This window comes from Juglans microcarpa x Juglans regia, chromosome 3S, assembly GCF_004785595.1.
Source record: "Juglans microcarpa x Juglans regia isolate MS1-56 chromosome 3S, Jm3101_v1.0, whole genome shotgun sequence".
In the NCBI taxonomy this organism is placed as follows: domain Eukaryota; kingdom Viridiplantae; phylum Streptophyta; class Magnoliopsida; order Fagales; family Juglandaceae; genus Juglans; species Juglans microcarpa x Juglans regia.
Genome location: NC_054599.1, coordinates 702,223 through 717,983, shown reverse-complemented (window position 1 = coordinate 717,983; position 15,761 = coordinate 702,223). Strand labels below are relative to the sequence as shown.

The window sequence follows — 15,761 nt, the reverse complement described above, 5'->3', positions numbered from 1 at the left end:
AGGCAAGTTCAAAGATTTGTAAGCTTGAAGTTGATTTTGAAGATCAGCAGCTGAAAACGTCACTTTCTGATTTGTGTAAGCTTTCCTACGTGTCATTTTGTGATTGGGGGCTGTTATTCTCAGAAGTTCAGCCTGACCGTTCCGAATAGGAACTGATAAAATATGAGAAATTTGTGTTCTTGGAAAGCAAATTTAAAAGCTGTCGTGGCGGATTGACGTGTTATTTTAGGTTATAACGTTTACAGAGTAAATTCGACATATCCTATCCTGCCATGTAAATTTATAAATCTACTCTGGTAAAATTTTATATACCTCTTTCTCTACTGAATTCCTCTCACCCTCTCTGTATACTCGCACTTCACTACAAAAAGTGTCGACCTGAGTGGGAGGAGGAGCACTGGCTCTGCCTTCCTCTCCCCATCTTATAGCATTTTTATCCGGTGCCTTATAACTCTTTTTTTCCTATAATTTGAGTATCAATTTATGATTTTGACTAAGGTCACCCTTACATCCGAATTCCTATTTTATGGAAAAGGTTTATGGGTTGAACAGTAGTTTCTCAAATATAGAGAATCACTATTCATCTTCTAAATCACTTTTATCAATATTTTATTCATTTCAATTAAATTAATTCTTCTTTCAATCTTCTAAAATTTCTCTCATACTCATATTTGTTATTGTTTTAAATAATAATTTTAAAAATAATTTAAATATCTACGAAAATATAAAAAAAACGTTTGGTCACCACAAGGAATTTGGCTTCTTGCGGGGAGCGAGCTCACCGCAATTCCTCTGGTTTCTCGCAGCAACCAAGTAGCAGTTGCGATATTAATCCATTGCTAATCGGTCGCAAGTAAAACGTTTGGTTAGACCAATTTCGATGATAACTGCAAAGGGGTCGCAATTGCTATAGATGTTGTTGTCGATCTGTCCTGCAGCAAAATTCAATGAATAGGTAGGGTTTGAAGGGCAATTACGGCTGGGACATCGTTAGGAATTCATGAAATTTACAATGAAATATACGTCACCGCAAATGCAATCTTCGGCGAGGTTGGGTTACAGCAATTGCAAAAATATTTTGCCACCAACATATTCCGCTGCAATATGTTGATGCCCAATTTGGCACTGAAGAGCTATTATGGTGAATGTTGGGGTGCTGCCATCATCAACCTACGACGATACTTGGGGCACCACAAAAGCCATCCCTTGCTGCGTGTTTGGGGCATGCTGGAATTAAAATTCATACCAACACGACCATATATTTCTTACGTCGGAATTCGTAAGGATTAGTTGCGGGGAGGGGTGAATCGTGCAGGGAATAATTTGTTTACAGCCTTTCAAATTCTGGCCATTAAAATTCCTGGGTATTTGCTCTACAAGAATTCCCAGAATCGGCGAGGAATGAACTCAGCAAATCAATGGTTTACCAAGTGGCAGAAATATATCCAAGGATTTATTTCTAGTTTTTTCAAAAGCATAGCTAATTCTTATTATGGCTGGAACTCATGATGATGAATCCAGTTAATTGATCCTTAATCTCAACCCATTTCCGCCAATCATAGAATTATTATTAGAAATATTGAAGTACTGCAAATTTCATTATATCTCTGTATATCTCAAATATAAGTATCAATTGAATATATTCCTTTGTATATCTCATTTCCGCCGGTCTGTATATCTCAAATTTCATTATAGGTATCAATTGAACAAAAACTCTAACAAATTTCATTATATCTCAAATTGCAATTTAATTATTCATTGATCAGATTCCTCTTCATCTAATTGGTATTCTGCCAAGCCTGTATTTTAGGCCTTTTAATTTATTGTAGATTTTAATATAGCAAATATACATCCATGTATAAATAAAAGATTGAATGTCAAGCTTGAATACAACCTTAAATAAAACACCATATATTTGACTTGCATTTTCATATACATTGTCATCCAGTTTTCATACAAGCTTGAATGAACATCACATTTACTTTCACATCCATGAATTATAGCAGGTAGAAAGACTTAATTTCATGCAAAATCAAGCTTAAATTCCTAAATACATACTGCCACTAAACACATGAATATGGAGATGAAGCTTAATTTTCCTAAACACATAAAGCTAAATTTTCATCTAGATGAAAATTGGATTTGTTGTTAATATGGCTATACATTTTAACATGGGAGTGAAGTATAATTTTTGCATCCTGCATGTAGTGCATGCAGGCTCATTGGTACATCAAAAATTGTCATGTCTCTTTAATCAACCTCAAACAGCTTATGTATACTTGCAAGTAAGATAAATTCAAACAATTAGCAATGGTTAACATTTCAGTACCCTGCATCACATCTTTCAACAAAAAACCAACAATCTGTTAAATCTCTCATATCATAGAAAACTACCAAGCATGACAAGTACAATTATTCTCAATACATAAAGAAAGAATGTATAAATAGTATACACACACATATACGCATGTTTTCCTCCTTAATATTAGGAACAATATCTCTCATTGTTTTTTTTATAAGGAACAATAGTTGTCATTGTTCTGGAATCACAAGTACGCATGGAGGCCCCAGATCTATGGAAAACTATATATACCATGCTTTTCAAATTATAATATGTGAATGAATTAGAAACTGCCATTAATTAGCTACATTTGGACTAGATAGATTTAACCTTCAAATTCATTATTTATTACTTCCTAGCTAGCTCCTAATTCAAATGTTTGTTCTCATGATGATCACTTTACATGCATATTCTGTGGAACAATCAAATACCTATACTGAATCAATTAAAACAAATCTAGATAATACTCCATTACAAAAAAAACTTACCAAAAACTTTCTTAGTACCTAGTATACATCCCCCAAGTTCTAGGTTTTAATATCACCAACCTAATACACCCAAGCTCTCTTAACAATTCCTAACAAGAAATGCAATTGGAAGGGGCTTTAAAGCATACTTACAAAGTTAAAAAATAACCTTTAACAAAATGGAAAACCAAGTTGTAGACCAACAAATATATGCCCATGACTCTATTTTTTCTGTCATTCCAGCTAGTATAACCAACTTCAAAAACCTGCATCATTTTCTAAGACAACTACTAAACAAAATATGTGCATGCAAGCAAAAGTTAGCCTATGGTTCTTAACAAAATATCAAAAAACTACCAAATTACAAACCCATCCAGCTAAAGATTTCCTTAAGTGTCTCTATTAGACACTCTTTCAATTTCATAGTCATTCATCCTCTGGTCATAGGATTGTTGTCAAACCAGTAATTGTCTTACATCTCTTTTCAGTTCATCCAATTCTGTCTTGTACATCATTGCCTCATTTTTATGTTTCTCATTTTCTTGGGCTAGGTGCTCAAGTTGTGCCGACATATATGATGGTCTAGGCTTGAGTATAACTAAACCACCAAGTCCTCTTTCATAACCAGACCTATGTCCTAGCACATCTCTAAATATTTTATTAGCAGCCTCATCTGTGCGCTCCTCAGGCTCGATCTCATCTAACTTCTCAATTTTCGTATTCTGAGAGCACGCACATATCTTATATGAATTATAATTAGGGGAAATAACTAACTCCTTATCTTATCTATGAATGGAACAATATAGTACAGATGGTAAGTTAGAGAGCACGCACATAGAGTGTTTCTGTCACGGGAGTAACAAATGCCCTTTTCTTCTTTGACCATCTAGTTTCTTTATAGAAGCTTACCAAGTTTTTTGAGCTTGGACCCTTCAATCATATACATGAAAAAACAGATTACATTCTTTTGTAAACACACTAGTTATAGACCAATCAGCTTAGATCCTGATAATCAATAGAATATTACCATCTCTTGTATTAATCTCACAAATAACTTTCTGCCTGTTGTGTGGTTCACACACTGCTTTTTCCTATTGGCCTTATTTTGATTGGATATTTTATGCAATATTAATAATGATAATGTTAACAATACTCAAAACAGAAACTCATTACAACGACCTTTCATCAAATCAGATGCTATCTTATATGTTCAAACTTCTACCCGTCACTTGTTACCTTGAATTCGTCGCTCCCCTATCTTTCACATAACTTTTTCCATACATTTGGTTCCACCAATGATGTTGTCTTCAGTAATGCCTCCTGGTGTGTTGTACAGCCCATTTATATTTTATGAAGCTGGTAGTGGAAGTCATTGAACTTCTTCTCGAGGTTCTTCTTGACCATCTCCTGATGATTCATTTTGCTCCAATCTAGGATGAAATCAGCCTGCAACATTACACCAAAAATGCCTCAGTCCATATATATAACAGCTTTTAAAATATACCAAAACTGGAATACTTTCTACATTTCCAACTTTTCAGTACTGCAGCTCAATAACCTGACACGATTGATCAGCTCCTCTTTCTCTTGTGCATCTACAACATCCCAACTATTTTGAACCATGGTTGCTCGATGGTTGATAATCCATGTTACTCTTGTTGTAAAGAACACCACATTCGAACATGTGTTGCCCTTTCACCATCATTAATCTGCAAAGGAATGAGATAATGCTTACGAAGCTTCATAAACTCAATGCACCCAGCAGGTCCACGACACCTTCACATTGGTTGGTTCACTGCCATTGACATGTTCACACAGATTACTAATAAATTAGAAGTCACTATCTCAGTGTACAATGCATTTAATAAACTGTGAATAGGAAATGTTATAGAAAAATGCTAATTAATCCACAACAAACCTCATAACAGAAAAAATATTGCAGTTAAATCTAATAGAAAATTAGTCATTGCTTTGTAACGGATACATATACAATAGTTATTACCACATTCTCAATCCTTGTATCTGGAGTACCATTGCTAATAACATTAAATTCAGTACCCAAAACCAAATCTGGTGGCTATGTTGAGTCATCAGATGATGAGCTTTGCTCAACCTTTCGTGTCCAACTACTATGTTGCTCCTTAGGAGTTGGACCACTTCATGTGCAGCCATTACTTGGGCGTATGCGAGTCTATGTCATTCAGCCATGTCCACCAACTCATTTTCTTATTCCTCTTATGGTAAATGGTTACTTTATGATTAGAGTTGAAAATCGATTCTATATTCAACAAATGATAAATATCTTATCAAAAAAAATTATAAATAAAATTGTCATGAGAAAATAAAACATTGAAAATAGGGTGATCATCATGGCTCTTTATCTGAGAAATTAGGCATACATGATGTTGCAAGAGTAACTCAAAGTTTTTACTGAACGTACTCAAAATACTCAAAATACTGTTCTTACTTACTTCTGTAGGCTAAAAATAGTACTCTTGCTAAGAACAATATGTTGAAGTTTTTAGCCTTTAATGTTTTGCAAGCTAAAAACTTTGATCAATGAGCAAATGATTCACTAACTACTCTTATATATATATATATATATATATATATATATATATATATATATATATATATTGATTCACTAACTACTCTCAAGTCAAATAAAGGATAAATCTCAAGTTCTGTAATATTACTATACAAGGTCTAATATTACAGGGTCAACCACTATCTGTGATAAAGTTGGATGATATGAATATATGCACTATAATTATTAATTCTGTTTCGGACATGCTTGTACAACCAATTGGATAAAACCTTGAGCTTGATCTCATAATGGATAGTGGTAAACCCTATTTTTATTATGGTTGTATACAACAAATTCTGACTCAGTGCTATTGGTTCCATTCAAAATGATTAAAATGGTTTCACCGAAAGCCATCAACTAAGTTGGAGTCATCCCAGTTTAGCTCTATTATTAAGTTGAAATTAACTAAGAAACTCAGCCATCGATCATAGTCCTTCAATAAGTTGTTCTCAGTCTGCAAGAAAAACTACTTAAACTCCGCACACATCACCAAATCCTAAGTCCTATTTTGCATATTATTAATCCCCCATTTATATATTGTTAAGGAAAATCTAATAAATAGAAATGATTAACAAAATCCATCACTAATGTTTGGCTTCACCCCAATAATATTATGAAATCAACTCAGCAATTTTATTTTCATTAAGCATATATTTGTGGTCATGAAATTCATAAAACATACAACATGCATTAAATAGGGAAATACTTACTAGGATCTCTTAAAAGTTTGAAAATATATCTTACTACCTCTCAACTTTGAGAAATGGCATCCACATGTGCTGTTCAATAGCTACCAATAGTTTTGGAAATTTCTTGGCCTAAGATAAGACAAGTCTCAACTTTTTTTGGACTGTGAGTTCTAAGATAAAACGAGTCTCAACTTGCTATGGACTGTGAGTTCTAAGATAAAACAAGTCTCAACTTTTTGTAGACTGTGAGTTATAAGATAAAACAAGAAGACAACACCCTAACTACACCAAGTGACGTTATCTCCTGTTTAGACTTTTAAAAAGTTACTGCCATTATTTTCCTCCAATTTACCCGTTACCATCTTTCACACTCCTGCGTCATAGCACATTATTTTGCTTTTTGGGTTTGACGGTGGGTTCTAGCTGGATTTAATCTAGATATTTTTTTTGAAGCACAACTGGAAGCTACTAACAATTCAAGACATGTTATCTATTTACTCCGAATAAACTTTGAGGCTGAAATTCTACTTTAGCGATATATCTGCAGCAATGTATACCCTGGTGTTTAATTCTTATTAAGCTCAAAATATTTATAAATCATCTTGTTGACTCAATTACTGCCATTGATGCATGCATCTTATATATATATATATACATATATATATATATATATCCTACATGGTGTCGACTTTTAGTGGCCACTAATGGTCTCTTGATGTGTTTTCTGTGCAGAGGTGTTGAGGCAAAATAATGTGATATGCAGATTTTGGAATTACAATAATACATAGTTGCAGATCAAAGAGGATATATTAATGGCTTTCAGATTGATTATTTGTTAAAAGACAATGCCATACGTATGAGTATTTGCAAAAAGATAAAATGGCTGCAAGACTAATTCTTTCTGGGCATGTACTTGAAAAATCATGTTAATGGGATTTTCAATATTATTAATTATTTTGTTTCCTTTTATCCTCCCTCTTGCGATAATCTTTGTTTCTTAATATTAAATTTATTAAATACCTTACAAAGAGTAATAATACATGCAAATTCTGTCGGATGCAGTAAACAATCAATATAATTGATCACTACTACATTGTGTCATTCGAGTATTTCATACATGTATGATTAAATTAGATAACTGAGAGTTTATCAAGACTAATAAAGTGACCAAGATTTACAAATAATTATCCATTACAACCACACCATTGACAATGCCTTAGCTGAATCAATAGCAGCCATCAGTTTAAGCTTATGTACAATAAACTTGGCAGCACTATGGACTTTAGTTAGCCAACCCCACCAATTTCAACTATATAGATCAATATAATCTAATCACTGTGGAAAAAGACAGATAATCAAGTATGAGAAAATAAATAAAATGGAGTAGAAAGGAACATGAACTTCAGCATATGACTGTATATTTATAGAAAATATGTATAGCACATTCCAGAGTGCCTAAGTTAAAGCAGATGCCACACAAGAAAAACTTAAAAAAAATATGTATATTTATAGAAAATATGTATAGCACATTCCAAAGTGCCTAAGTCAAAGCAGATGCCACACAAGAAAAACTTAAAAAAAATATCCAACCCACACATCACAAGATGTTGCATAAAGTTATCAACAATAAAAGGGTTAAAATGGAATGGATAGGTGGGTGTAAAAAAAACATATTAAACCTTTTAGTCTCTTTAGACTCAAAAAAAAAAAAAACTGAAATAATTTTAGTCTCTTTAGACTAAAATAAACTGAAATAATTTTGTACTACTATCCTATATGCAACTACCATTTCCTTTAAATCAAATTTCTCTAATAATTTATCAATATGATGTGTTATGGCTCCAGAGATGGTACCTTGAAGCACAAGTCAGGAATTTGTTGTCAAATTCGAGGCACCACAAGGTTGAGAATTCCACAAACACCATCACTGCACTACCAAATAATTTCTATTACAACCTGCCAAATTAAAATTAAGAAATATAGGGTTTTACCATCAAGTCCAACCAATAATCACATCAGAAAATGCTACCTTTCAATTCATGCAAGCTAGAATAGATAAAAACAGTATGCTAAACAAAATACTTAACAACATGACTAGTAGTTTGACCCACATGCATGATGTGATGGACAATATAAATGTATAATATAATTAATTAAATTATCTTATTATCCTGATTGAAGAGCACTGCTTGCACCTTATGTGGACTTGTGTCTTGCCATGTTGGTGGCCATTTATCTCCAATAACAGTCAGTTAAATTTAAAGTTTAGGTACAATTTATGATAGTTTAATAATCTGAGAGTTTAAGTAAATGTAGTTCACTTTTAGCTCATTGTCTTGATCCAAGAGTACTCTTGCCTGCATGCCAAGCTAAAAAATAAAAATAAAAAGAAATCAACATTTGAAATATGTTCAATCATAATAAATATGTTATAAAATTTTTATTGTTATCTCAAAACATTTTTAAAAAACCGTTTAATGCTCAATAAATCTTGTGGGCATATTCTATATATCTATTTCTTATGCTTCTTGAAAATTTAGTTAATAACTCTGGAAGTTTAAACTAAAAGTATTATCACCAGTATTGCACCAATCCTGCTCCAAGTGGGATGTATAGGTAACCAACTCCAAGTAATAATATAATATAATCGCACCAAGTGGGAAAATTTTGTTCTTATTTCATGTTGTCATGTTGATATATAATATAATATAATTGCACCAAATAATCAAGTATGTTAAACAAAATACTTAACAACATGACTAGCAGCCATTGACATGGGAGTAAGTATAGACTAAAATTTCAGGGAACCATGCCTCAAGGCAACAAATACATGCAACAGTTTTGTGGGGCACACACAAACACATATATCTTAGCAAATACAAATGTTATCTATGGCAAGAACTAAACATATTTTTACTTGGAGAATTAGCTAAATATATTTTCAAACAAGGCATTAATTACTTAAACATATCCATTACAACATAGATGATATTGAAATGCTTACTTAATCATTAGAGTCAGTTTCATGATCACTAGCAATTCCATCATTTCCACTTGACTCTAATGTGTTGTCACTATTCCAATCACTCTCAGGCAAGTTGACTCGTTACTAAGAAATTCATCCTCCTCAACTCTTCGATTAGGGTCGTCTAACATAACTGTAGTATCAACCAAAAGAGAGTCAATATCCAATCGATGCAAAGGCCTATCTACGCATGTATCATCTTGATGTACAAAATGGGCTGCTGGAGAATATTCTTCATCCTAGTATGCTTCATCCTCAACCAAGTCATCATCATCATCCTCATCGCCAACAGTTGTGCTAGGAATGTCATAAACATTCATAGTGGTTACCTTCTGTACTACTAGCCAATTTCTCCCTAAACTTGTGTCTTTCAGATAAAAAACTTGTGACGCTTGGCATGCAAGTACAAAAGGCTCTTTCTTGTAAGATTTTCGAGTTGAGTCAACACTTGTAAAGTGACTGATGGCATGAACTCCTCTTCTCATATCAAATACATCAAACCAATCACAATTGAACAAATATACATGGTGCTATCCTAGGTAGTTGAGTTCAATAATGTCCATTACAACCCCGTAGAACTCAATAGGCCTACCTTGATGCTCCCCAAGAACAAGCACACCACAATTTTGTCTAAGATGATGCATTTCACATTGCTCTGTGTGGAACCTGGGTCCTTTCATAATGCAACAAGTATGTGATGCAACCCATGGGTCAGGTCCATATGCTAGCGCGTAACGATCATCAGAGACCTCTTCGGAGCTTAAGTTACGCAATTGCCTAATCTGTTTAAAATAAAATGTGTATTAGACCAATTAAAGCGCCCAAATTGTACGATAAAGTAAATGAGACCTAAATCTTGCCCACCATAATTACCAACAAGACACTTGCACGCTCCTTAAACCATTCTGGAAATTACTTTTCATGCACATCATCGATGTTATTGAGATATTCGTTTGTCAATTTGTTGTAACGCTCCCTACATAATTCAATTGAATAGTGTCAACTAATGGCTTAGATATGGCTTACAAATGGAAAGTACCCAGATATTGTATGGGCAATGTTGCGAATTCAATTGTTGAGTACATACCAATATTGTTTAGCAAATACTTTATTATTTGGTCGAGTTGGACTTGAAGCACCCAATGGCCGCACCTTTTGTGTGAATATTGATAATTCTGATTACTGACGTCCATCAGAAACATCTACGTTTCGTTATTTTTTATGGAATCTAGTTTCGACATCATGGAGATATATCGAGCAAAAAGTCAAGCATTCAATGTGAATGTATGCCTCAGTAATTGATCCTTCAGCACGGGCCTTGTAGCACGGGCCTTGTTTCGTACATAACGCTTAAATTTTTCCAAATACCTTTTAAATCCACCTATATTGTACAGGCCTTGCCTTCAATGCCTCACGTGGTAGATGAATAGCTAGGTGCATGTAACATCAAAGAATGCAGGTGGGAGTATCATCTCAAGTTTGCAAAGGATTAGTGAAATATCAATCTCAAGACGTTTCAAGACATCTACAGATAATGTGCGTGTGCACAACTGTCTGAAAAATGTGCTTAGCTAAGTCAAAGCCAACTGGATGTCAAGTCTCATGTACCTGGCAATAGTAATAAGAAGTAGTCTTTGTAAGAAAATATAATAGTCATGACTCTTAATTCCTAATATTTTACAACCATTTAACCTAACACATCGAGCAATATTAGTAGCAAAACCATCTGGGAATTTCACAGCTTGTAACCACTCGCAGAAACATCTCCTCTCATCTCCTTTTAATGTGTAACATGCAGGTAACATAAAAAGTTTTTGTCCATGTTCTTGTAAATGCAATTCTTTCTTTATACCAAGAATGAACAAGTCCCTACGTGCATTAACTGAATCTTTTCTTTTGCCAGGAATAGTCATCAATGTTCCTAAGACGTTGTCACAAATATTCTTCTCAATATGCATGACGTCTAGATTATGTTGAATTTTCAATGTGGACCAGTAAGGTAATTGAAAAAATATACTTGTTTTTGTCTAATTAAGTTCATCAGGTCGTCGCTTTCTCTTCCTACCACCTTTTCTAAATAAGACATCTCCAACATTATTTAGTTGATTTAGTGCATCGTGGCCAAATAATTCACAAGGTGGCTTGCGGTGATCAGTACTGCCATTAAAATTAGTCTTCTTCTTTCTCTAAGTATGTTCTGGAGATAGGAAACGACAATTGCCCATGTAACAATACTTTCGACCAAATTTCAACCACAACAAGTTTGTGTCACCATTACAAATTGGACATGCCAATTTACCCTTCGTGCTTCACCTAGAAATATTTCCATATGCGCAAAAGTCATTAATCGTCCATAACAATGCTGCATGTAATTAAAACATTTGTTTTGTCGATGCATCATACGTATCAACACCATTTTCCCACAAATCAATCAATTCATCAATAAGATGTCGCAAATGCATATCGATCTCATTACTTGGCGCCTTTGGCCCATGAATTAAAAGTGACATCATAAAGAAATGGTCTTTCATGCACAACCATGGTAGCAGGTTGTAAAGGACAAGTATTCCTGGCCATACATTATAAGGTTTATTCATATTATTTAAAGGGTTAAATTCATCACTTGCTAGACCAAGATGCACGTTACAAGCATCAAGAGAAAATGATATATGCTCTTGATCAAATTCCTTCCATCCAATTGAGTCATGTGGATGCCTCATCACATCCCCATCGTCAACGCGATGTTCTTTGTGCCACCGCCTAGCTACAACTGTATCTTTCGATATAAATAATCTCTTCAACCTTGGTTTTAAAGGAAAATATCGAAGTACTTTGTGGAGAATTCTTTTCTATTTAGAAGTGGAGGTTACCCATCTTGACATACTACATTTGGGACAATCATGCTTCTTAGAGTTTTCTTTCCAGTATATTATACAATCATTTGGACATACATCAATCTTGATATAACCAAAACCAAGGGCCCATTCCATTCGTCGTGACTTGGGGTATGAGTCGGGCAAAAGTGCATCCAGGAATGAAGCTTTCAAAAACTTTAATAGCATGTCAAATGATTTAACACTCCACCCTCAATCTTCCTTATATGCAACAACTTCACAATGAAGGATAACTTTGAGAACTTAGTACATCCTGGATAGAGTGGACGTTTGGCATCTTCCAATAATTGATCAAAATGTTTTGCTCTAGGGTCCACATAGGTCTATCCTTCAGTAGTACCAGGCTCTACTGGCACCATCTGTGTAAATGATCCATGCCTAATGTCATTTAACATTTCATCAATGTCATCAACGTACTGGTCATTTTGCACTTCATTGCCATCATCATCAAACTCATTAGCATCCCAAGTCTCTTCCTTGCCATGAAATATCCATTCAGTGTAATTTTCATCAATTCCTATGGTGAATAAGTGTCTTTGCACCAAGTCTATAGGGTGGAAAAAGTTATTATGGCAGTCCCAACAAAGACACCTGATATTGTTTGTCGTTGCATGAGCTTGGGCCATTGTAATGAATTGATGGACCTCTTCCCGATATTCTGTGGACCTAAATTGATCGGTAATACGCATCCAGCTTTTGTCCATGTCAAAATGATTGTAAAATGAAAATATAGGAGTTGGATGGTTGTCTACTTAAACTAAAGAAATATCATGTATTAGTTGGTAATGAGCAACTATGACATATATATATATATATATATATATATATATATATATATATGGTTTTCTTGAGCAACTATGAAACACTTTGCGTAAAAGCAAGAATGAGGAAATGTTGGGGAGTATATCAAGGAGAATTATTTTCCTGCATGTTGGCCAAAAAATTTATCCTAATAAAAACAAACAACCTTTACAATCTATGGAAAGGGGTAGTGGGGTGTTTGCATAAGGTATATACAAGACCACCCAAGTGGTTTGAATCAAGTTAATAACATAATGTTAATCAACTATTCATCCATTAACAACCTTTAAAAGATAGGTTCCTGGGCCGGCCTTGACCTATCTTTTTAAACTGTGTTTGATAAGTGAACACTACTTTATTAATAATTATTACGATATTTATTATTTAATCACCACAGCATTTAAACATAGCATTAGCACTCCTCTACCCCTTTATACAGCTAGGCTTGTTGAAATATATGCCAGTCTTTTGCTTTGGGGTGTAATAATTTCCAAGCATCTATAGATTTTATTTGTAATTTGTTGTAAGCATTTAATTAAATATGTGGATAATTAATACTCCATCTAAGATTTAGCAAGGATAAATTTTGTTTGGAAAGCTTTTAGTAAGATAATTTTAGAACCCCATAAAGCTAGCAGGAGGCAGCATTTCTGTGACTGGTATTGTTTATCTGTTAAATGTATTTTTAATCTTGAATTCCTTTGATCATTATAGTCTGTTGACACCTTTCACCATACTAGCTAGTAAATGATAACTTGGGGATTATTGGTGAGAACGAGGGCATATTTTACTTTTAAAATGAAAACAAAAAGTATTATTTTTATTTTGTTATGTAAAAAGAATTGAAAAAAATTGGTATCATATCTAGCACCTGCAACATATATACCATGCATGCAAGCATGTTAGGAATTTATCGAGCATACCTTAACATATTAAAATGCAAGGCGTTTATGGATTTTTTTCATAACAACAATAGGAGAAAAGACAAGCTTTTTTACTGAAAAGGAAAGAAAAATGTATAAAAGAAATGAACTGTTTAACTACAGGAACAAAAAATCTTAGAGCTTACATAATTGCACAGAAATTCCTCACCAGATTAATAGCACAGGTTTTTCAATAAAACTAAAGGTCATGTACACAATACTTATCAAGACAGAAAGTCATTTACACAACCCAATTTCTTTGAGCCTAGTTAATATTAAAAGTATCCAACATAATAATGCCAAACCATATTGCATGGGTTGCTCAAACCTATATTAACTAAAATCAGACAAAATTTCATATATGAAATCTAAGATGTATATCACCCAAAACAACATTTGCAAACCTTCGAAAACCCAAAATTAATTCCCAGAATCAGCATCTAAAAACTTATCAAAACCAATCCTTCACCATTAAAGAGTTCGTAATGTAGATAAAGCATGCATTGTTCTTTTAGATTATTTACTGCAATTGAACAAAAAATCCTAGCTAAATACAAATACCCAAAACAGAGAGAGATAGACACGAATCGAATGAGAGAAGTACGTACTGGCCAGATTGAAAGGAGTTGGAGATTGCTTGCTGAAACAGGGATCGCGTGGAGGAGGTGGCGCGCGACGATGGGGCAGCCTAACTCTCGGAGGAAGAGATTAGAGGGACTGAGTGAAAGTTGTCGAGAGAGAGGGAGAGATGAGAAATAGATGAACGGTGAAAGATAAAGAGCGAGATAGCGGAGACTTACTGGCCAGACTAGGAGGCGTGGAGTGACGACGTGCAGGAGGTGGACATTGTTCACTTATGGTTTTCAGCGAGACAAAGAGCTCTATTTGCGGGAAAAAACTCAAGAATTTTGTTTGCAGAGAAACCCATTCCGATTTTTGTCAAAATATTATGTTATCGACTATTGCGGCGATAATAATGTCGTTGCAACAAGACAAACACATATGATTGTTGTACTGTTCACGCTAATATCTATTGCGACAACCATATGTCGCCATAATAGGTTATTTGCTATGACGAATTTTGAAGTCGCCATGTTAAAAACGCGGCTATAGTGATTGGGCTCTGTTACGTCCAAAAACCGCTTGGAACAATTTTCTTTGGCAGCAAAAAAATGAATTTCTTGTAGTGTTTTCTCATCACCTACAACACATACTGATGCCTATGATAAATAATTTATATGTATGATATAGTTTATATATAAGCTAACAAAATACTTATTGTATAACAAATTTAGATATCATGTAAATAATTAATATTATAGTTATATTCCCTAACTTGTCATCATACTTATAGTACATGAATATGTATATTTCATACAATATAAATGTACAGTACAATATAATTAATACTATTAGTAATGCTTGCCCATAACTTATGTATGTTGGTACTTCAAGTATAATACATTTCAATTAGTACTATCATACATATATATATATATATATATATATATATATGACAGAAACTATATATTTATCATAAAAAAAAATTAAAACTTTTAACATATAGTTAAACATATGTAGTTTCAAGCAAGGTCCTACATGCTTACGTGCATATTGAAGTTAGACTAGTACGATTTTAGGCTGCGTTTGGATGTTGAGTTGATCTGTAAATAATAATATTTTGTGGATTCCATATAGATGTGTTTGAATGTAAATAAGTTGAGATGGGCTAATTAACTTTTTTGATTGAAAATTAAAAAAGTAATAAATCTCATCAATAGTTATAATTAATTGATTTGAAATGAATTAAGGTATGTTTAGCACTCAATTCCTACAACGGTGCAACTATATAGTTGAGAAAATTAATTGGAAAATAATACTATGTCCCATGATTTTGCCCCTTCATATTGACTGCTCATATATTTAATTTTTGTTGTAAATTTTTTTACTTTGGAAGTGATGTATTTTTTATTTTTTAAAAAATATTTAGAGATATTTAAAAAAATGAAAAATAAAAAAGTGTTTTTTTTTTTC

General features: G+C 33.5%; 1 protein-coding gene across 3 annotated transcripts in view; it reads left to right on the top strand.

Moving 5' to 3' along the window:
- Nucleotides 1–15,761, top strand: part of LOC121257253 (UDP-glycosyltransferase 88B1-like) — a 29,926-nt gene that overhangs the window by 2,310 nt on the left and 11,855 nt on the right. The window contains exon 2 of one of the 3 annotated variants that reach the window (XR_005939180.1): nucleotides 285–468. The exons of 1 other annotated variant lie outside the window; for it this stretch is intronic. The gene's annotated coding sequence lies outside the window, so the exon portion shown is untranslated. Of the gene's footprint in view, nucleotides 1–149; nucleotides 222–284; nucleotides 469–15,761 lie in introns of those variants that run through there. One more of the 3 variants, XM_041158198.1, reaches the window with a different exon arrangement.